At 40.8% G+C, this 24,385-nt stretch overlaps 1 protein-coding gene and 1 pseudogene across 2 annotated transcripts in view; one reads left to right on the top strand and one right to left on the bottom strand.

Annotated features, from left to right (window-relative positions):
- The window catches only part of LOC311514358 (pescadillo homolog pseudogene), a 45,331-nt pseudogene extending 23,556 nt beyond the window's left edge, over nt 1-21,775 (bottom strand). The window contains exon 1 of the transcript in view: nt 21,689-21,775. The product of the transcript in view is annotated as a pescadillo homolog pseudogene (transcript). The remainder of the gene's footprint in view (nt 1-21,688) is intronic.
- NALF1 (NALCN channel auxiliary factor 1) overlaps nt 1-24,385 on the top strand; it is a 788,290-nt gene that overhangs the window by 588,075 nt on the left and 175,830 nt on the right. The window lies entirely within an intron of this gene.

The raw sequence follows: 24,385 nt of genomic DNA, 5'->3' as shown, positions 1-24,385 counted from the left end.
TGGATGTATAAGCAAGTTCAGACACAGATATCAAAAACAAAACCTGTCAACCCCTCAGCATCCTTGCTTTAGAAAACAGAAGTGCCAGTTCTCAAACTGCTATTTATATAAGTTTGTAAAAAGCAAAACTGAAATGCTAACATTCTACCTCCTTTACTGTAAATTCACATTTTTCATAATTTCTATTGACAGCATAGCATTTCTGCAACAGCTTTCTATTGATAAAAATATGTGTATGCAACTATGTCATGCAGTATATTCTCTACTGTGTTTAATATTGTGTGTATGAAGTGGATGCAGGTGGAAGCTCTCAGTTCTTTGCAGGATGAAGTCTCTTAACTATTTGCCCAGATATGTTTCTAGTGCACAATTACTAACTCTTGGTGACAGATATAATACGGCATGGTACACATTCCACTATTATCAATACAAAGACTTCTGTCCCCTAAAGACTTTGACTTTTGAAATAGGCCTTCAGCAGACATTTTATTTTTTTGACAGTAAGAAAAGAACAATGCTGACACTCTACTTTCCAAACAGAATAGCAACCTTGAGTCTGATCTGATTCTCACATAATGATATATAAAAGCAAATGTAATGTTGAAGACCAGTATGCAAAATTTTGGTTCTCAGAACTAATTAACAATTCTGTTGATGGACAAGTCAAAATAGAATCTCGCTCACTGTAACATACTTCTGAGTACTATCTGGTATCCCTTTCCCAAGCAGTGCTAAGAGGAGTAAAAAGTATCAAAGATGTATTTATAGCATTTATTTTAGTCATAGTAAGATAAAACTCTAAATACATATGGGAGTGGTTCTGTTGAATAAGATCCTATTTTTACAGTCACTTTTCTGTGTTTAACAACACCTAGAAACATGCATAACTTATTGTAGCGTGAAAATTGGCCAATTTCATTAATTAAATTAATGTCAAATATTTTTAGGGAGTTTTACCACTGACTTTAGCAGGTATGGAGTTAGGCCAGAACTGATGCTTTTGAAAATCCCTGGGTGTATATGTATATAGAATCATAGAAACATTGGAGTGGAAGGGACTTGAGAGGTCAATTCCAACCCACAGCACTGAGGTAGGACCAAGATAATCCTTGACAGGTGTTTGAAGGTTTTTAGGAATAGGTTGGACAAGGATGGGGATTCCACAACCTCCCCTTGGAAGCTTATTCTGGAACTTAGTCCCCTTATAGTTAGAAAGATTTTTCCTAATATCTAGCCTAAATATTTTTGGTGCAGTTTAAGCACATTACTACTTGTCCTAACTTCAATTGACATGAAGAACAATTAATCACAGTTTTCTTTATAACAGCGCTTAACAGAGTTGAAGACTAACAGGTTCACTTCAGTCATCCACTTCAGTCATCTTTTCCCAAGACTAAACATCTCAGTTTATTTAACTTTTTCTCCAGAGGATAGTTTTTTCCAAATCTTTTATCGGTCCTGTTGTTCTCCTCTGGAATCTCTCCAATTTATCCACATCTTTTTTTAAAAGTGTGGCACCCAGAACTGGATGTGGTACACCAACTGAGGACTCACCAGTGCTGAGTAGAGCAAGACAGCTACCTGTCTTGCTCTACTCAGCACTGGTGAGTCCTCAGTTGGTGTACCACATCCATATGACACTTACATATGACACTCCTGTTAATAGATCCCAGAATGATATTAGCCTTTTTTGCAACTGCTTCACATATTGACTCATATTTAATTTGTAATCCACTATTACAACCACATTCTTTTCAGCTGTACTGCTATCTAGCCAGTTATTCCCCGTTTTGTAGTTGTACATCTGATTTTCTGTATTAAGCACAGTACTTTGTACTTGTCTATTTAATTTTATCTTGTTTATTTCAGATCAGTTCTTTAATTTGTCAATTTATTTTGAATTCTAATCCTGTCCTCCAAAATGCTTGCAAACCCTCCCAGTTTTGAGCCCAGGACTAACCTCTGTGGGTTCCCACTATGTTCACTCTCCCCATCTGACTATTTGTATCTGTATGTATGTATTACAAGGTATTGTTTATTCTTGGTGTTTCTTTGGTGAATATCTATATTAAAGCTTTAACATATATCTGTAGAACATTTATTCATATCTGAACTGGATAGCTCAGTGGTTTGAGCATTAGCCTGCTAAACCCAGGGTTGTGAGTTCAGTCCTCAAGGGGGCCATTTAGGGATCTGGGGCAAACATTGGGGACTGGTCCTGCTTTGAGCAGGGGGCTGGACTAGATGATCTCCTGAGGTCCCTTCCAACCTTGATATTCTATGTTTCATTTCTCAACTACTGCAGTCCCCTTAAATATTTTAGGAAATGTTCTGCTCTTATAGATTGATGTTAATCTGGAGTAACTTCACTTCACTTCACTGACTTCAATAGATTTCCACTACACCTGTTAATTAATCGCAATTAATGCCTGTTAATTTTTTAATGCGTTAATCGCATACCTGTGGGCGGGGTTGGGAACCATCAATGGTGGAGGGGCCTCAGCCCGCAGCTACATGGGCAGCGGGGAGTGGGGCTGAAGAAGCCCCAGCTTGCAGCTCCAGAGGCAGTGGAGGCATGGAAGCAACCCCCAGGCTGCAGCTTCCCGGGCAGCGGCATGGGTAGAGGAGGCTCGATCCTTGCATCCCGAACTCCAAGGGGGGGGCTGAATCCCGGAGCCCCAAGGGGCTGAATCACCAAACAGGGTTGAAGCCCAGAGCTCCCAGCCCTGACCCTATATTTGAACATATAGAAAACCCCAACAATATTTAAATAAATGGCATTCTAATGTTGTCTAATAGTGTGATTAAAACTGTGATTAATCACAATTAATTTTTTAATCACTTGACAGCCCTAATTTACACCAAAGTTGCTAAGAGCAACTAATTTCCAAATTGCATGGTTCCACAATACTGTGGGCATATTATTCTCTTGCTCTAGGTATCGCTATTCTGTTACCTTCACTGGCTTCCTGCATGTTTCTGAATTTAATTCCAAGTTACCCTAATAGATGTCAAACCTCCAAGTGGACTTCTACCCATTACTACTCTGACCTTTCATCTACTTATTTCCTAACCTGATTGTTCTGCTTCTCCAATCTGGTATCCTATGCTTCCTCCCTGAATGTCATTTCACTTGTGATGCTCTGACTCATATTCTACATAGCTTTCCCAAGCACAAATACCACTGACTTCAATGGGAGTTTTGCATGAGACTGTGCCTTTTCATTTAAAATTTTTGCTGGACTGTGCCTTTTCATTTGAAACTTTCTCTCTCCCTTTTATTATTGTCTCCATCCTCACTTCAAATATTACCTTATAAGCAATTCAGTCTGTACTTGACTGTAAACCTGTATTTGGAATTTTTACTTTCTATCTGTACTCAACTTCGCAAAGCAGAGATGGGCCCCAACCAAAACTTTGTCCCTGAACACCCACAAACTCTGTTGGGGCAAGAATAATTTAAATCTGGAGTAAATTAATCTCTACTGTACTGTTTCGATGAATATGTCTACACTGCAGTAAGGAGCTGTGATGTGTGTAGACATACCTGAGCTAACTTTGTTCTAGATAGATCAAAGTTAGCTCAAGTAACTACAGTAGGGTGGGCAGCCGCCACTCAAATATGTATCCAGAATCCTGTGTGGATAGGACTAGCCATGTAACCGCCCATGCTGTTGCTTCACTGCTACTGTTACTTGAGCTACCTTTGAACTAACTAGAACAGAGCTAGTTTGGGTATGTCTGTGTCCTGCAATCACACCTCCCAATTGCAGTGCAGACAAACCCACAGAGGACTGAGGCAGGATTAAGGCTAAATTATCTATTTAACAACAAGAAATAATTTACAAAGCAAACACTGTACTGATGCTGTTGTAAACTTGCGTGGGCTGTATTTTCGGTCTCAGTCTCTGCAGCTTTTTCCCTGTCACTATGTGTGGAAGTGTGACACTGCATGCTATCCTAGGCGATATGTGGCAGCTGTAAACTTCCTCATTAGAGGTGCTTAATTCGAGATTAAGTTTACTGTGACTTGTTCTCTCTGCTTCACCATTTATAATCATTTTGAGATATTTGGGGCCAAATTTTTAAAACGACAGCAACGAGTGTTTAATTTAGCACCCACACTTTTGTGCCTTCACTCAATTGCAAATTCAAGTTTGCAGGCATAAACAACTATTTCTGCAAATTATGGCATCTAGCTACCTAAGTACAGTCAAAGAATGACAAATACAGCTGAAAAAAATCAAGAGCAGATTGTGAATGACGGATCTGACAACCAAACGAATGGTCAAAGCATTCATAACACATAATTCTAACAGCTGTCGTTGTACTTTTATAAGGTATTCCATAAAAATTCTCTCTCACTTTAGAAATCAGTTTAATTTTCTTTCTTTTTTTTTTTTTTGTATTCTTGTCCTTTGCTGAAGAATAATTTTTTCCTTTGGAGGAAATGGAGCAGCAGCAAAGTGAAGACAGCAATAAAAAAAAAAAGTACAAATCTGTAGAAAAGAGTAAACAAAAAATAGTGCTGCTTGGATGGCATCCCGGGAAAGCACAAGAAACCCTTTTTCTTGCACCACGAAAGCAGTTTCACCCACACCCACCCACGCACAACATTGCATCCAATATTATTTTACATAGCCTACACGGAGCTAATGGCGTAAATCTATGATAATTATAAGCGTTTTGTGTGTATAAAATACAGAGCTGGTTTGTTATCCAGAAGACTTAACATTAAAGTTTTATAACTTTTATTCCAGAATATTGAATTCATATATTAAAACCTTGTAGAAGTGAACATATAAACTGTGCTTAAAACACACAGGGTAAAAACAAAGAGGCTAATGAAGTTTCAACTAAAGGGTTAATATTTAATTTCTTGTTGTTGAAGTATAAATAGTGAAGATCATGGAGGAAATTGATCAGTGTTAAGAGGTTAAGGCGGAATATCCAATCCAAGTTGGCCATGCCTTTTCCAAAGAGAGGATTTCAGGGCTTTCTGACAGTTGTGTCTCAGTAGTGATTACTCAGGTTTCCAGAGCTGGGCAGTGGCTCTCTTTGCCTCTGGAAATTGTAACTTGTTTAACAAATAGATACCATAAAACACTGGAACTGCTCCGATAGCCATTATTTGTGTTTTAGAAACGCGATCTGTTTCAGAAGCAAAGTATTAGAATCAACAGGTCATTGTGACTTCCACATCTCTGGCCAAAAAAAAAAAAAAAAAATCTATTTAGAGAATGTTGGTATTAGCTGATTTTTTTTTAAATAGCCTTTTTATTACAGTTTCATTTTCAGCATAAAAAAACATTGGGAATAGTTATTTGTGCTTGGTTTACAAGTCTACCCATTTAGAAGTCCAATTTCTGGACCGTACCCAGAAATCAAGTAATTGGGGTTCTAAATGGGGATAACTGCAGACTCTGTTATGTGCAACGCTGGGGGAGGAGGGGCAGGTTTAACTCTCTTTAAAAATCAGGTCTTATCTGTTTTTTTTTATTCTATAGGAATTTTCCATATGGGATACCATGTTCATTCGCCTCTTGTTCAGTAGTCAGTAAAGCAAGGAGGTTTAGGTGACCTATCATTACAAGGTGTAGCTACAGCCATGCACTCTTTCTGCATGTTTGGAGCACCAGGAATAATTGTGCTTCTTTGAAGCATAATTTAATCCGGAGTTCCCACTGGGATCCCACCGCTGTGGCATCTCTAAGGCAAAACGGTGCCCAACAGGCTCAGCTGAATCATGACAAACCATGTCATACAAAGTAATCTGAAAATAAATACATATCCTGTAAAATGTTTTTATGTGGCAACCATTGCCAAAACTGTTGTTAATGTGTAAAGATTTTGTACTTTTTCAATATCTGGGGAGTAAAAATAACAGCACCAGATCCTGAGTTGGTATAAATTAATACTTCTCCATTGAAGTTGTCTATATATTGCCCCCCCCACCCATAAAAATAGATTAAACGTGTACACTAGAAGTAGTGCTATGAAAGGTATTTACTGTAAACATACATGATATATTTGTAACCCAGGCTGGTTAGGCAAACCATTGTGTGGGGCTGGATAACTTACATTCAAGTTTTATAGACCTGGCAGAGGAGCTATCTGAATCACTGAAATACTGGAACCCTGGGGAAGCTCAAGAGGACTGGTAAACAGCTATTGTTGTCCCAAAATTAAAAAAAGAGTAAAGGGGATGACCTTGGAAACTATAGGCCAGTCATGAACAGTCCCAGGCAAAATCCTGGAAAGTCTGATATTGGATGAAATTGGTAAATAATTAAAGGATGGTAAAATAATTAATGTCAAAAAGCTTCATGTCGTTTTTTTTTAATGAGATTACAAGTTTGACAAATAACTGTGCTGACAATTTATTTAGACTTCTTTAAGGCCTTTGCCTTAGTGCTACACAACATTATGATTTAAAAAAAATAGTGCTATACAATATCAATATAGTATATTACATTGATTAAATCTGGCTGATGGATCTCAAAGTAATTGAAAGTGAAGGCTTGTCATCGAATGGTGACATTTCTAGTGGGTTCCTGTGGGGATCTGTTCTTGACCCAATGCTATTTATTTCAGAACCAAGAATGTAAGTCCCTCAAAGGCTGGGGGACTGAATTTTGGAAAGTAGTGACTCAGAAAAGGACTTTGGGTCATGCTGGATAGCCGAATGAACATGAGCTTCCAGTTCAATGTGGTGGCTGTGAGAGCAAATGTGATCCTTGTATGAATACACAGGGGAATATCAAGTAGAACCTGGGAGGTATTATTTCACTGTATGCAACATTTGTGAGTCCACCACTAGAATCCTGTGTCCAGTTCTAGTGTCCACACTTTGAAAAGAACATTGATAGATTGGAAAAATGTTCAGAAGAGAGTTGCACGAATGATTCCAGGTCTGGAAAACCTTCTTTAAAGTGAGAACTAAAGAAGCTTAATCTAATTAATTTATCTCTGAGACAGTTAAGAGGTTGACCACAGTCTAAAAGTACCTATGTGGGAATAACTCTTCTGATAGTAGAGAGGTCTTTAATCTAGCGGACAAATAACATAACAAGTTCCAGTAGGTGTGTCAAGGTTCCTTCCCCACTCTGAACTCTAGGATACAGATGTGGGGACCTGCATGAAAGACCCCCTAAGCTTATTCTTACCAGCTTAGGTTAAAAACTTCCCCAAGGTACAAACTTTGCCTTGTCCTTGAACCGTATGCTGCCATCACCAAGCGTCTTACACAAAGACCAGGGGAAGAGACCACTTGGAGACGTCTTCCCCCAAAATATCCCCCCAAGCTCTACACCCCCTTTCCTGGGGAAGGCTTGATAAGAATCCTCACCAATTTGTACAGGTGAACACAGACCCAAACCCTTGGATCTTAAGAACAATGAAAAATCAATCAGGTTCTTAAAAGAAGAATTTTAATTAAAGAAAAGGTAAAAGAATCACCTCTGTAAAATCAGGATGGTAAATACCTTACAGGGTAATCAGATGCAAAACATAGAGAATCCCTCTAGGCAAAACCTTAAGTTACAAAAAGACACAAAAGCAGGAATATACATTATTTTACCAGCCATTTATTTTCTTTTTGCAAAGTTAACACTGGCTCCGATAAATCTACTACAGCCAGATCTTTGTTAGTGGTGAGGGAAGAGGTACAAGTGCCTTAACATTAGTGACCAGAGTCAGGATATGCCAGTGTACGTAGGAGAAGCATATTGTTCTGCACTAGTGCAGCATACTCACTCTCAGCCCATGACATACCCCAGGCTCCCCACATTGCTGGGCAGACTGCTGTCACTGTGGGTGACTAGAAGGAAGAGTGGAATCATGGCCATCCCATAACATTGCACAGACTGTAGAATTGCTAGAACCATCCCTGTAGTTTTGATGAGCAGCATTATAACTCCATGCTTGTGTGGAAGCCCGGGGTATGAGCTCCAGGTTCCCTTTCACTTCCAGTTCACTATAGTGAAACAGCCATAATTGACCATTATGTATATGAATTAATTACTGTATATGAACTGGTAACTAATTCATTCGTGTGAATAGCTTAGCGTTCAGCTGTGAGCGCCGAAACTGGGTTCCTAGATGTGGGTATTGAAATAACTCACTTACCTATAGAAAATCAGGTACCTGGGACTGAAACAGACCCACAGTGCTCTTGTAATTTCTTCTTTTCTTTTTTCTCTTCCGTTTTTCAGCCTCTGCCATACAGTAAACAAATACTGTAAAAAGCTTACAAAAAGCAACAATCTTTCCTGGCTGGGACAGGAATAATTTTCAGTTCTCAAAGACCTGTAAACCTATACATTAAAACTCCCAGGGCAATTTTTTCCTGGTTGCCATTCCATTGACCTCAGTGTTCTGCTCTTATATACAGTACTGTTGTAGCCATTTTGTTCCCAGGATTTGAGAGAGACAAGATAGATGAGGTAATAGCTTTTATTGAACCAACTTCTGGTGGTAGTGGGGAGAAGCTTTTGAGATTCACAGTGCTCTTCTTCTGGTCTGGGGATAGTTAACCAGAGTGTCCAGCTATATGCAAGGTAGGACATATTGTTAAGTATAAGGGGTTCACATATGCTGGAGACCACTTAAAATCAAGTGAATAATTAACATGAAGTGGACAATTAATACCTCTGATTTCACAGGATGATGGAGGATTACTAGACAGTAGGGTGTATTATAAATTATTGCAATAAGCCATAAAACCAGTGTCTCTCTTAAGTGCATGGTTTTTAGTGTCCAACGAAGTTATGAATTTAAGTTCCTTGGCTCATCTTTTGGAGGTGTTGTGGAGGTTTTCTTTTAAGGATGAGGACTGAGAGGTGCTGCAGTAATTGCTTTTGTGAAAACTATTCACCCAAGAGTGAGGCATTTTTTGTTGTTTATCATTTTTCTGTGTGAGTTAATTTCAGAACATAGAGATTCGTTTCACCCACATATTTGTTCCTGGGGCACTTGATACACTGGATGAAGTACACTACATGCGGTGTAAGGCTTGTACAGGACCCATAGATCCTGAAAGATGTGTTGTGGGTAGCAGTAGAGATATGTCTGCAGGTTTTGCACCTGTTATTCTGGCAGGGTCTGGTGCCACTTTGAATTGGCGTATCCTGGTCTGTGTGGAGCTACCTTCTGATGAAAATCTGCGTGAGGTGTGTGTGTGTGTGGGGGGGGGAGTTGTTTAAAAGCCAGGAGAGGTGGTTCAGAAAAGAATACTTTCAGGATGTGATCCCCATGTGTGAGTTGTAATTATCTGATACCTGTATGGGTTCTAGTAGGGGTTGTCTGTGACAACTATAGGCACACTGTCTGTTTTTAATCTTCAGTGAAGCAGGTCCTCCCAGGACATTTGGGTGGCTCGTTCCATGATGTGATCTACTTCTCTGGTGAAGAATCCTTGTTTGCTCTGACCCATAAGGAGTGCAATCACTTAGCCTTCCTTGGCTGAAAGGCCACAATATCTGGCAAGCACAATACATTCCGTTGTAGTGTTTGTGCGTCAGCTAGTAGCGTTATTATTTAATACTGCTATGTTACAGTAGCTCCCTCAAACAAGATTAGGGTCCCATTGTGTCACATGCTGTGAAGACACATAGTAAGAGACACTCTCCGCCCTAAAGAGTTTAAAATTTAAATAGGCAATATTTCCTTTATACCACCCTTTGTTTGTCTTATTATGCCAATTTATACAGCTGGAGAGATTAAGGAATTTGGCCAAGGTCACAGAGACAGACTGTGGCAGAGTCAGGGATTGAAGTCTGATCTCTTGATTCTCAGTGCAGTGCCTCAAGCACAAGATCTTCCTTCCTCTCACTCTTTGAGAGGAAGGAAGATCTTGTGCTTGAGGCACTGCACTAGAAGCTCACACTCCCCATGATCTATTTTCCCCTCTGCCCATTTGACCCAGATCTGAGGGAAACTGAACAACCACCTACAACACTACTGGAGTAGAAGAAGATCTTGTATCACTCCCATCTCTTAACTTAGAATCACACAGGGTCTGTAGGTCCCATGGCAGAATAGGAACTTCACATCATAGCATCCATGAGGCTTTTTCAACCTTCAAGGTCCTTATATAAACAGTTGTAATTATTGGGGTTACTTCGTATCCAAAACCCATAGGGTGCAAGCAGCATGCTCGATATACCACATCTCAGAGGCAAGCACTGTAGCTGCTTCAGCAACTAGGCCTTGTAGGCAGTAGCCCTGGTAGGTCCCAATAACTACTCAGACACATGGCTAAAGGAACGGTTTTTACTAGGGTGGCCAGGAAAGAGGTACCGAGGCTTAAACAGTCACAGTTCAAAGTGAACTATAGTGGATCCTGGGTCCCTGGGCCAGTCCAATTGAGTCAAGACTCTCCAGGCTTAGTGCCTGGAGCATCCTCTCCAGTCTCTATTCAAGCAAATAAGCATTTGTAGGTTTCCAGGCCAAGGTCAGTGTGTCTCATTGGGGCCCTTTGCTCTGGATCTCTGTCCAGACACTGCTGCTCCCCCATAAGACCCACGGAGACCTGCACCCACGTGAGATGTCCTGCAGTCACAGCCTGTTCCAGATGCAGCTCTGTCCAGTTCCTGGGGCTTCTCTCCAGTTCCCTGCTGCCATGTAGCTCCCCCACTCACAAACAGAGCCTGGCCACTTTACAGTTCAGCACCTTACTCCTGACCTGGTACAGGGAAGGGGAAGTGCAATGGGGATGGGGCTGATGGGAAACATAGGCCTGTTTAGCCAGGAGGAAGGGATATACAAATGGGAGGGGGCTAGTCCCCTTCTTTGAAGATCACACAATGTTTATTTAAACTTATTCTTTATGGAGTTTATGAATGCTACAGTACAGATCAAGCTCCCAGGAAAGTTGAGTGTCCCCTCGATAGGTTTTTCGGCTTTAAAAACATATTTGCTATGATCCCCCAGTTTCAGGCCATATTCCCTTTTCCTGTCCTATATTAATCAGCCTAAAAGCACCATTCTCTCTCTCAGTGCAGGGAGGCTATAACAGAGAACAGCAAAATGGCTAATGAGGTAGAAAGCCAGGGTGTGCGAACTTCTTAAGACGCACTATAATCATATTCCATAGAGTGCAGGGAGAAAGAGACTAATAATGTGTAGAATAAAGTATTTTTGCTCCATTTGTGCTTTTTGGTTGTAATTTACCTAAGTAATTTTGAGACAATAATATAAAATTATTATGGAATAACAAAATACATTCCTGATTTGATACTAGGGCATTTTTAAGCCATTGTTAGTTGTTTAAATTCTGTTTCCTTGGTCATAACAGATGCTATCATTAAGTAAGATCCTACTGTCATGGTTATCTCTGGGTTTTCAGTCACTAGATTATTTTTTTTTTGAAAGCCCGTTATCAAGACAGAAACTGTTTTTATCATAGGAGGTGATCTGTTTGGGTACACATATTTATAGCTTGAAAGACCTTACTTCACCCTTAAACACACAATTTTAAAAATGTTATTAAAATTGATAAATTACAGAATGGATTGGGTTACCAACTATGAGTCTGATCTTCTAAACATCGACTGCCAGGAACAGTGCTTATCATCGCATGTGGGCCCACTGATTTCTGTGAGACTGCTCAAATGCATAAAGTTATGCATACGTGAAAGTGTTTCTAGGATTGACACCTACATTACAAGAGTAACTTAAAATATTCACAACTTGTCAATAATGTCTCTATATCAAACAATCATCTGTTTGAGTTATAGACTTGCGTCTAGTGGTGCTCTTAAGAGGAACAACAAATATGTATATAGATACTGTATGTTCTATAGCTAAATACTGTATTTTCTACCCTTTTTGATTTGTCAGTGCTGGTAATCTTTTTAAATATAGATATAATAGAGCTTTGTTATTGACAGCCTGTCCACACATTTATATAATCAGACTAATCACACATTTTGAAGACACATTCCGTTCCTGTTATTCTTGCACTTCTATCTTATCTTTTGTCATAAAACCACTGTATAGAGTTGCCAGAAATAACTTTAAAAAGAAAAAAATAACAGAATATAAAATATAGAATGGACAATAAGAAACTACATGACAAATATCAAATACATTCCATATCTGCTCTGTATTTTATTTGTATATTTACTTGTTCAAATTAGAAATACCACAAGCATATTTCTTCACAGATACAAATTTTCAAGTCTGAGGAATGGGAACAATGATTTTTCTCTTTCAAGGAAATGGACATCAAAGCCATAGTCTGGAGTTCATAGTTTTTGCTAATTTAGGGTGCTATCCATTATAAAAATAATGTGGTTGTACCAGGTTTGTCTAGGAAGCCCAGCTATGGGGTTATGTGTTGAGACTCCCTATCTAATTTAATAGGGATTTCACCAAGTGCCTTATATCAGATAGTTTTCAGGTTGGGGAAATTACTTGCCCCTGATATCCATCGTAATCTATCTGTTGTGACTAGAAAACACCGTTTGGAAACTTTTTCTAAGGTATGTATATTGGGTAAAAGCTACTATATGAATGTTACTCTGAAACCTATATAAATGCAAAGTTTTAAAGATGTGTGAAACAAGTATAATGTTATTGGTTTTGATTTTTTGAATGATGTAAAAGTTTGAAACATTGTAGAATAAGAGAGACAGAAGAACAAGAAAAAATATTGGTAAGTAACCTGGTTAACTTGGCAGTCTCCTATGTCAATTGTAATGAGGTCCACATAGTACAATGGAAAGAAAAGAAAATATTTAATATTTCAAGTGCTATCTACCATCACATAGCTGAATATTTATAAAATATATTACTGAGAGATCTTTCCACCAAGATAGAGAAATTCCATTGTAGTAGAATATACTATTTTGTCTGAAGACTGCTTTATATTATGAGACACTTGCAATTAAATATTGAAGCTGTCACCACAAACTTTCTATATATGCAGATAAAGTCACAATTAAATTAATTCTAATTCATAATAATTTGGATACATCCTACACTGAAAGGTTCTCTTTTTTGTGGGATAAAATGAGTAAACGTGTTGAGGAGAGGCTGAGGGAACTGGGATTGTTTAGTGTGTGGAAGAGAAGAATGAGGGGGGATTTGATAGCAGCTTTCAACTACCTGAAAGGGGGGTTCCAAAGAGGATGGCTCTAGACTGTTCTCAGTGGTAGCAGATGACAGAACAAGGAGTAATGGTCTCAAGTTGCAGAGGGGGAGGTTTAGGTTGGATATTAGGAAAAACTTTTCACTAGGAGGGTGGTGAAGTGCTGGAATGCGTTACCTAGGGAGGTGGTAGAATCTCCTTCCTTTGAAGTTTTTACGGTCAGGCTTGATAAAGCTCTGGCTGGGATGATTTAGTTGGGGATCGGTCCTGCTTTGAGCAGGGGGTTGGACTAGATGACCACCTGAGGTCCCTTCCAACCCTGATATTCTATGATTCTATGATACAAATGCTGCACGAAATGTTTTCTAAATGTTGAGTGGATATTTTTGTGGTAAAAAAACACCTGTAACTCATGAGCTAAAGTAGAACATCTCATTGGGGTATTATAACTGAAGAATTGATTATTGCTCCTCTTAATTTCCTTTTCTACTGCTGAATTTACGAGAAGACTGGAATGGAGAAGTATTGTGTGATTATATTTTTTTAAACTTCGGTATAGTTAATACCTTCCACAAAGTTGTCCTAACCTTTGAAATATATTAGTAATTGTTAGTTAATTACAACATACACACACACACACACACACACACGACAATTTTCAACATAGGCTATTTTAGGGAAATCTTATTTATGGTTTTAATTTATCTTTACAGAGGAAGTATTGCTTACATGACAAAGGTATAGAGGCATTGCAAGATTTTATTCCAGATCCTTTTCTTTTGTGGTGTATCTACTTCAAGGGTTCCTTTCTATTTATTTATTGGTCCAAAGTGAATCCCCCTTTCATTGCAGAAATCAATAAAGAATGTATGAGCAGCAATATGGGGCTGGAAGGGGCATAAGAAGAGAGACCATCTGGATTAGCAGGCATGTGCTATAATAGCAAGTCAGTCTTACGGGGTCAAATTCTGCTCTCTGACACACATGCACATATCTGTTGAACTGAGCTTAACATGTCTGTGGGCATAATTTGGCCCTTAGATCGTTTGTATTGGTATTATACGTAACATATGTTATTAAGGAGTTCTTAGGTGGAGTAATTGGCTTCAGTGGGGCCAGAATTTCACTACTTGTGTATAGGTGAAAATAATAATTTTCTTCCACCCATATCTGATGTTTACACTTACATACTACATGGTCAGCAAACTCAGTTATTTGGTTCTTGTGTTCTATAGCAGTTCATTTCTTACTGATGTTAAATTTATGGCCACTTCCTTTTGTATAAAACACCTACAGAGGAAAAAAAGACATCAACATCTTTTCTTTTCTTTTCTTTTCTTTTCTTTTCTTTTCTTTTCTTTTCTTTTCTTTTCTAAAGGCTTCAGTTTTTAACTTGTGTATAAGATAAATTAAAACACACTTCAATTTGCTAACCTGCTTTGAAATGAATAGACAAATATCTTTTACTTTAAAATTGTATATGTTTTTATTTTAATTCAGTAATATTTATTGCAAGCAAAACTGGAATAAATAGAAGGTAACATATATTAGTAGCATTCCTATGGAATATTATATCTCCATAACTGAATGCTTAGTTATGAAAATAGGAAATCTCATTTGCTTTTAAATTCTTTAATATCATAAGAAGATGGCAAGTAGCCAAATTATTACAGGAAGTTGGGTAAGTCTGTCCATTGATGCTCCTCAGGGTTCTGTGTTTTGCCTATATATTTTCAGAATTATGAATATAAAAAATATATAAATGATTGGGGCAGACTCATCCTTCCGAGTTTAAATTCATTGGTGAGATCATTTCCCCTAGATTTACAGTCAGCTCTTACATATATGATGCATGACCCAAATGACCAGAATTCTTCAAACTTCTCTAATTTAATTTATTTAGCAGCAATCTGGAGAAAGAGAAAATACTGATTCAATATACAGACTACAAAAAATTGGAGGAAAATATTTAGGGCATCAAAGGACAGATATATAAGTCTTTAAATCTATTTAAATTGGAGGCATGAGAAGAGAGGAATACATGCAATTTACCAAGGATAAGCGTGAAAGATTGTTCACACTGGGAAGTGGGAGGGAACACACATACAGGTGTAAAATAGGAAACTAGTGGCTAAATAGTAGCAATTCAGAAAAAGGCACAAAAGAAAAGTGAGTAATTCCACAATTGATTAGAAACCAGAGGGGTCTTTAGTACAATACGGTACCCTGATTAAAAAGAAGACCCCGTGGGGAGTGTTCATAGGAGCTGGCATTAGGAAAGTTTCAGGACTCCAACCTCTGAAGGCTAATGTGGGGAAGGCTGGGGTTGGTCATGTGACTGAAGATGGAGGATGAAAGCTCAGGACAATTGAGAGGAAACTAAGTCTATGTAAAGTGCATTAAAATTATATCATAGTATCAAGTTTTGCAGAGTATTCTACATAAAGGATATAAAGAAACTGGAGAAAATGTACAGGGTAATAGTTAGGAAACTAAAGGATTTGAAATTAATAGAAAGATTAAGGTAATCCGAACGAGTAAGGGAATCGTCAGGCTCAGTCTCTGCCTGAGCTCCCCAGGGTGCAGGACGCACCATCCCACGAAATTCAGAGCCTGCTCCTCTATCTACTAATTGTCTATCAGTAGGGGTGAGATCATGGGATACCATGGATTTTGGAGTTAGCTGTCACCCTTTTCTAAATATTTCCTGTATGCATTCTCGCAGGGTTGGCATACTTTCATATGAAACACTTTCAGATAGCACACAGTTATGCTGAACTGTAAAGAAAGCACAATTAAGACGTGCCCATCAAAGCTACACAGTTTGTTCCAGGACACCTGTAGTTAGTAGTACTGCATATTGTGGGTCAAGGGGATGGTCCACGCAGACCATCCCCTTGACCCACCTGGCTCCCGCAACTTCATGGTTCCCACATACTGTCTCTGCTCCTCCCCAACTTTCCCCACCCCATCCTGGTCCCCACTGTGCTCTGTTACTCCCTTCCCATGCTTAACTTTTATCATTAGTTTATAGTCATTGATGCTTTTAGACCTATCAGTGTTAACTGTATCAAGTGTTGATACTTATAATATGTATAAACATTGAGATTGTATTGGAGTTGAAATGCTAAGTGATATAGGGAAGTAAGGGAGCATTTTAAGAAGAAGAGAAGTGGGGATAAGCCCATGCTTTCCAAATGAAAGAATATACTTCATATGCTTCTAGAATAGGCAAAACATATATGTTCCAGTTTTCAGCGGTATAGATAATCATATCCTCCCATCGCCTTACTACTAGTCTCGCTTACTTACTGAGATAACCCATATTGGGATATTGTTAAGGAAGCCCTAACAACTAAAGAGGGAACAACTTCTGACACTGCCTTCTTAGACTGTCGCAAATTAGCTTCTAGTCTTAGACTGTGAGTGAACAAGACTGACTGAATGTTTACTGCTTTAGCTTTCAAGAGTATGCTGGCAGATACTCAAACCAGTCTAATTCAGCCAGGCACCACAATCCCTCTTCGTCAGGCTCATAAGAAGTATTCTTTTCAACAACGGAACCAAAAATAGAGAGTAAAGGGTCCTTTCAACATTGGACACCATTATCTGGAAATGAATGGGGATGTGCCTGCCAGTGGTTAATCAATGTAACAAAGAAAAATAAGAAACTAAGTCCTTGTCTGCAGTACCACAGTAAGTCGATCCAATAACGTAGCTGAAGTCAGTGTAGCTTAGGTCAACTTACAGTGGCATCTACACCGTGCTGCCTGAATCTTCTCATTCCACTGGAGTACCAGAGCGCACTCTGCCTTTCATAGAATCATAGAATCATAGAATATCAGGGTTGGAAGGGACCCCAGAAGGTCATCTAGTCCAACCCCCTGCTCGAAGCAGGACCAATTCCCAGTTAAATCATCCCAGCCAGGGCTTTGTCAAGCCTGACCTTAAAAACCTCTAAGGAAGGAGATTCTACCACCTCCCTAGGTAACGCATTCCAGTGTTTCACCACCCTCTTAGTGAAAAAGTTTTTCCTAATATCCAATCTAAACCTCCCCCACTGCAACTTGAGACCATTACTCCTCGTTCTGTCATCTGCTACCATTGAGAACAGTCTAGAGCCATCCTCTTTGGAACCCCCTTTCAGGTAGTTGAAAGCAGCTATCAAATCCCCCCTCATTCTTCTCTTCTGCAGGCTAAACAATCCCAGCTCCCTCAGCCTCTCCTCATAAGTCATGTGTTCTAGACCCCTAATCATTTTTGTTGCCCTTCGCTGGACTCTCTCCAATTTATCCACGTCCTTCTTGTAGTGTGGGGCCCAAAACTGAACACAGTACTCCAGATGAGGCCTCACCAATGTCGAATAGAGGGGAACGATCACGTCCCTTGATCTGCTCGCTATGCCCCTACTTATACATCCCAAAATGCCATTGGCCTTCTTGGCAACAAGGGCACACTGCTGACTCATATCCAGCTTCTCGTCCACTGTCACCCCTAGGTCCTTTTCCGCAGAACTGCTGCCTAGCCATTCGGTCCCTAGTCTGTAGCGGTGCATTGGATTCTTCCATCCTAAGTGCAGGACCCTGCACTTATCCTTATTGAACCTCATCAGATTTCTTTTGGCCCAATCCTCCAATTTGTCTAGGTCCTTCTGTATCCTATTCCTCCCCTCCAGTGTATCTACCACTCCTCCCAGTTTAGTATCATCCGCAAATTTGCTGAGAGTGCAATCCACACCATCCTCCAGATCATTTATGAAGATATTGAACAAAACCGGCCCCAGGACTGACCCTTGGGGCACTCCACTTGATACCGGCTGCCAACTAGACATGGAGCCATTGATCACTACCCGTTGAGCCCGACAATCGAGCCAGCTTTCTACCCACCTTATAGTGCATTCATCTAGCCCATACTTCCTTAACTTGCTGACAAGAATACTGTGGGAGACCGTGTCAAAAGCTTTGCTAAAGTCAAGAAACAATACATCCACTGCTTTCCCTTCATCCACAGAACCAGTAATCTCATCATAAAAGGCGATTAGATTAGTCAGGCATGACCTTCCCTTGGTGAATCCATGCTGGCTGTTCCTGATCACTTTCCTCTCATGCAAGTGCTTCAGGATTGATTCTTTGAGGACCTGCTCCATGATTTTTCCAGGGACTGAGGTGAGGCTGACTGGCCTGTAGTTCCCAGGATCCTCCTTCTTCCCTTTTTTTAAAGATTGGCACTACATTAGCCTTTTTCCAGTCATCCGGGACTTCCCCGGTTCGCCACGAGTTTTCAAAGATAATGGCCAATGGCTCTGCAATCACAGCCGCCAATTCCTTCAGCACTCTCGGATGCAACTCGTCCGGCCCCATGGACTTGTGCACGTCCAGCTTTTCTAAATAGTCCCTAACCACCTCTATCTCCACAGAGGGCTGGCCATCTCTTCCCCATTTTGTGATGCCCAGCGCAGCAGTCTGGGAGCTGACCTTGTTAGTGAAGACAGAGGCAAAAAAAGCATTGAGTACATTAGCTTTTTCCACATCCTCTGTCACTAGGTTGCCTCCCTCATTCAGTAAGGGGCCCACACTTTCCTTGGCTTTCTTCTTGTTGCCAACATACCTGAAGAAACCCTTCTTGTTACTCTTGACATCTCTTGCTAGCTGCAGCTCCAGGTGCAATTTGGCCCTCCTGATATCATTCCTACATGCCCGAGTAATACTTTTATACTCTTCCCTGGTCATATGTCCAACCTTACACTTCTTGTAAGCTTCTTTTTTATGTTTAAGATCCGCTAGGATTTCACCATTAAGCCAAGCTGGTCGCCTGCCATATTTACTATTCTTTCGACTCATCGGGATGGTTTGTCCCTGTAACCTCAACAGGGATTCCTTGAAATACAGCCAGCTCTCCTGGACTCCTTTCCCCTTCAAGTTAGTCCCCCAGGGGATCCTGGCCATCCGTTCCCTGAGGGAATCGAAGTCTGCTTTCCTGAAGTCCAGGGTCCGTATCCTGCTGCTTACCTTTCTTCCCTGCGTCAGGATCCTGAACTCAACCAACTCATGGTCACTGCCTCCCAGATTCCCATCCACTTTTGCTTCCCCCACTAATTCTACCCGGTTTGTGAGCAGCAGGTCAAGAAAAGCGCCCCCCCTAGTTGGCTCCTCTAGCACTTGCACCAGGAAATTGTCCCCTATGCTTTCCAAAAACTTCCTGGATTGTCTATGCACCGCTGTATTGCTCTCCCAGCAGATATCAGGAAAATTAAAGTCACCCATGAGAATCAGGGCATGCGATCTAGTAGCTTCCATGAGCTGCCGGAAGAAAGCCTCATCTACCTCATCCCCCTGGTCTGGTGGTCTATAGCAGACTCCCACCACTACATCACTCTTGTTGCACACACTTCTAAACTTAATCCAGAGACACTCAGGTTTTTCTACAGTTTTGTACCGGAGCTCTGAGCAGTCATACTGCTCCCTTACATACAGTGCTACTCCCCCACCTTTTCTGCCCTGTCTGTCCTTCCTGAACAGTTTATAACCATCCATGACAGTACTCCAGTCATGTGAGTTATCCCACCAAGTCTCTGTTATTCCAATCACGTCATAGTTCCTTGACATCACCAGGACCTCCAGTTCTCCCTGCTTGTTTCCAAGGCTTTGTGCATTTGTATATAAGCACTTGAGATAACCTGTTGATCGCCCCTCATTCCCAGTATGAGGCAGGAGCCCTCCCCTCACAGACATTCCTGCCTGTGCTTCCTCCCGGTATCTCGCTTTCCCACTTACCTCAGGGCTTTGGTCTCCTTCCCCCGGTGAACCTAGTTTAAAGCCCTCCTCACTAGGTTAGCCAGCCTGCTGGCAAAGATGCTCTTCCCTCTCTTCGTAAGATGGAGCCCGTCTCTGCCCAGCACTCCTCCTTCATGGAACACCATCCCGTGGTCAAAGAATCCAAAGAACTCCGACACCACCTGCGTAGCCATTCGTTGACTTCCACGATTCGACGGTCCCTACCTAGGCCTTTTCCTTCCACGGGGAGGATGGACGAGAACACCACTTGCGCCTCCAACTCCTTTATCCTTCTTCCCAGAGCCACGTAGTCCGCAGTGATCCGCTCAAGGTCATTCTTGGCAGTATCATTGGTGCCCACGTGGAGAAGCAGGAAGGGGTAGCGATCCGAGGGCTTGATGAGTCTCGGCAGTCTCTCCGTCACATCGCGAATCTTAGCCCCTGGCAAGCAGCAGACTTCTCAGTTTTCCCGGTCAGGGCGGCAGATAGATGACTCAGTCCCCTGGAGGAGAGAGTCCCCGACCACCACCACCCGCCTTCTCCTCTTGGGAGTGGTGGTCGTGGAACCCCCAACCTCAGAACATCGCATCTCATGCCTTCCAACCAGCGGAGTCTCCTTCTGCTTTCTCGCCCCAGACATATCATCTGGTCCACTCTCCGCAACGGTACCTGTGGAGAGAACATGAAAGCGGTTAGTTACCTGTGTCTGTGTTACTGGAACCCGGACATTCCGCTTACCTCTTCTGGAGGTCACATGTTGCCACGCTTCTTCACTGGCCTCTTGGCTCCTCTGTGCAACCTGCTCTATATCTTTAGAGCTTTGTGCCCCTAGAAGCCTATCCTGAGTTTTGTCCAGAAAATCCTCAGTTTCTCGTATGCAACGCAGGGTTGTTATCTGTTGCTCCAGACCTTCAATCTTCTCTTCCAATATGGAGACCAGCTTGCACTTTGATTTAGCAGGTCTTCACTAGACCTGCTAAATTGACCCCCACTGCATCGATCACAGCAGCGTCGATCTCCAGTAAGTTTAGACATGTCCTAAAATGGAAGACTTCAGATCTTAGCAAAATGTACAATGACATTCTCAAACGTGGTCCAATGACCATAACATTGTTTCTAATCTTATTTTCAAGTATGCACTTCCACTAATACATTCTATAGTCATATTCATCATAAATGTGAAAGCTGCACTTGACATTTCCACTCTACTAAGCCAATGCAGACAAATTGAAAACCTTTATTATATCCCTCTCCTCTCAAGAGGGCCACTGTGGAAACAGTTGCTATGATCTGATTCACAAAATTGCAAGTAATTGTGAAAACAACATTTATCATAAAGAAAGTTAAGCAGGGGACAAAAAATTGCCATCATGTGAATAGCTTCTAAATCTTTGCCATTTTCTGTCTGTGTTGCAGTGCATCTGATGCTATATTCACTCCTACTGTGTATTCGTTTACAGGCAAATCCTTCCTGAGCAGCTAATATTGGGTGTTGGGTCTTTCCACTGGGGAGAAGAGATGTCATCCCCAGATGATGGATCAGAAGGGAATCTATTCTGTGGCCACTATTTCTGAACTGATAATGAAGTAACTAACAATTAGCCTTAATACCCTCTTATGCAATGTCTTTCAGAAATTAAACATTCATTGGGCTAGAGCACAAATAAGTTTGTCTCTGTAGCTCCCACAGTCCTGGGCAGAGAATTAGGTTCAGGTCCCATGCTTCAATTAATATTTCAGTATTTTATGCAAAGTGGAACAGCTTCTACAGGAAACATTGAGAGAGACTCATCTCAGAATACCCCATAGTTAGGGCACTCACCTGGAAAGTAGGGGTAGGAGACTGGGGTTCAAGTTCCTCTTTTGAATCAGGTATTGGGGACCAGATCTGAATCTGGGTCTCCAACATCTTGGGTGAGTGCTCTAACCATTAGGCTATTACATAAAAGGGGGCACCGCTTCCTTCTCCTCACTTTTGTGAGAAAAGGATGTCCTGGGTCAGTTGCCTGCCTTCAGGAGAGGGTTCGTGACTGTGAATCCCACATGGAGATAGCTGTCTCCCTCGATCCCAGAGATAGGTGCCTAAGTCCCTTTGAGCAGTGGGGCTTAACCCTCACCCCTCTCTTTGGCATTTCTTATTGACTATCTTCAGTATCTGCCCACTCATGTTGTTGGTTTTTGTGGATCCCAGGCTTAAGTACTAACTTTCTCCCCATACAGTGCATGGGGAGCCCAGGCACCTAACTCAAGGCAAAGGATTCCACTCAGTAACAGGGTTCTGCAGGTAAGCCTTGGGACACTGAGCCTATGTCCTCTTTGTGGATATAGCCCTCAGAAACTATGGTGAGATTGGGATATAATTACTTAAATAGGTATACTGGATTAGATGGATAGGAATTGAAGACTGATGAATACAAAACTCCTACTGTGAAGGTGGGGTAAAAAGAGGTTGACTAGAACCAGACATTCTCCTCTCTCTTCCCAGTCCAACTTTTGTTCATCACTAGCTCAGAAGATGTGACTGGAGCAAGCTGTTTTTAGGGGGCACTGAAAAAGCCATTGTGTTATGGAGGTCAAATGACCAGCTCATTTGATGCATTTATGTAGCCCAAACAACATATTAGATTTTGTAGAAAAGTTTCAGTATCTCCTGGTTGTGAAAATAACTTTCAAAATGTGAACCTCATGGAACCAATGTAGCATAGTTCTTACTGAGTTTTCAGACCACTTAAATTATGGGAGTTGTGAGCTCCTCCACCCACCATTAATCTCAGTGTGGTGTTACCACTAAAGACCAGAGATGACATTTCAGTGGAAGCATTAATTGTCTAATTTCTAATCACTTTAAAATATCCCCCATGGAATGGGGAAGGGGTCACAGTGAAGCCCTCAAGGGGGAGTGGGAATTAGGAGTTGCAGTAGAGAAAGAAAAGCAGAAGGAAGAACAGAATGGATGGAGAGGTATCAAGGGAAGTCTCCTGGAAGTCCCTCAGTGCTGAGAAGAACACCAACCCATCGTGCATTTTGGTAGCCCAGAGCCAAGACAGGAATCTAGGTTGGGTTCCCCAAACTTCTTTCCATTTCCAGACTCCTTCCTCTCCCCGAACACTTATGTTCACTTTTCCATAAAGGGGTTCCCTGAGTAAATCACAGAGAACATGTTATGCCCCTTTATCACATAGCTTAACTTAACTAAGAAAATAAAGTCCTAGAAGTGCAGGACTGGACGGGACCTCAATAGGTCATCTAGTCCAATCCCCTGGATGCAAGGCAGGATTACATAATAACTAGACCATTCTTATTCAAATAAATGATACATTCAATATTTTACTTGTAGATAGTGACTGTCACAAACTCTAAAACAAGGCCCAAGTATTTGACAGAAATAAGGAAGTGCCACACAACTGGTTGAATCACAATGCAATCTTCTTGGGCTTTTGAGATGTTTCTTTGCAGTCCATTGGGTTGGAATGGGACTTTTGCCCTATAGTCCCTAGGTGTGAAAGAGGATAACAAATTCTGTATTCTAAAGAGAAATCAACAGTTCTGTACCCCCGTATATCCTCTTTCTTCTGGCTGCAGAAAAGAAACAAGTAAAAGCAAAGGAAGAAAATGTTCTTAATTATTTTAAACTAAGAAATATTGAGCTCTAGAAGATCTTGTTTTTCTCAAGTTTGGGGATTAACTCAAAAGTTTTTAGGCTAGCTTCAGTAGTTTTCAACTGAAAAACAACAACAACAGACATTTTCTATAAAGAGGGAAAGTGAGAGAGGACTGGTGTGATTTTTGTATTTCTTATGAAGGAACTGAATACTGGGACCTAAAGGCTTTCCAAGGTTACAGAGTTTGAGTGGACACATAGTGACAAAATGTTGGCCTTTTCTTTCTGGGCTAGCAATTAGTAAAGCAGCCAAAATAAATTATGGGAGAAATGAAATCATTTTGTAACTTGCATTTATCAATAGTGCACAAATGTACAGGAAGTAGCCTACATTTCACTTTTTTCCTATCCATCCCAGCTGTCACAGCAATTACTGCTATTGCCACACAAATAATAGTGCCTTGTCTTTTGCATGTTGCTACAAGCCATTTGTAAATTCCCGGACTATGCAATACAGAACAAATATTTGTGGTCGTCAACTTACAATCATTTTTCCCCTGGTGGCCATACTGAAGCTGATTACAGGTTATATAAATGCAAGTTTTATCATGACAGCAGAACAGAACTGATGCAGCATACTAATTTATTCATTAAAGTGTAAATGAGCAAATTATAATCTAAGGTGGTTGCATGGTTTGTTCCAGCTACTTTTGCTATAAAACACATATGTCCATTCAAAACATAGTCTCTACTAAAAAGACAGCCTTGCAAATCTTTAAATGCAGTCTGGTCCACCTTCATTATAATAGCAATTACAGTGTCTCACTGAAGAGGCATCAGCATATTTCATGTTTGATTCCCAGTCATCTAAGGATCAGATGTCACTAAGAGGTTGCTGGGGAAAAAAAATCCCTGTTA

Source organism: Lepidochelys olivacea (assembly GCF_965140295.1).
Source record: "Lepidochelys olivacea isolate rLepOli2 genome assembly, chromosome: 1".
NCBI classification, from domain to species: Eukaryota; Metazoa; Chordata; order Testudines; family Cheloniidae; genus Lepidochelys; species Lepidochelys olivacea.
Note: the sequence above shows the minus strand (reverse complement) of the source record. Positions and strands in the feature narration are given on the sequence as shown.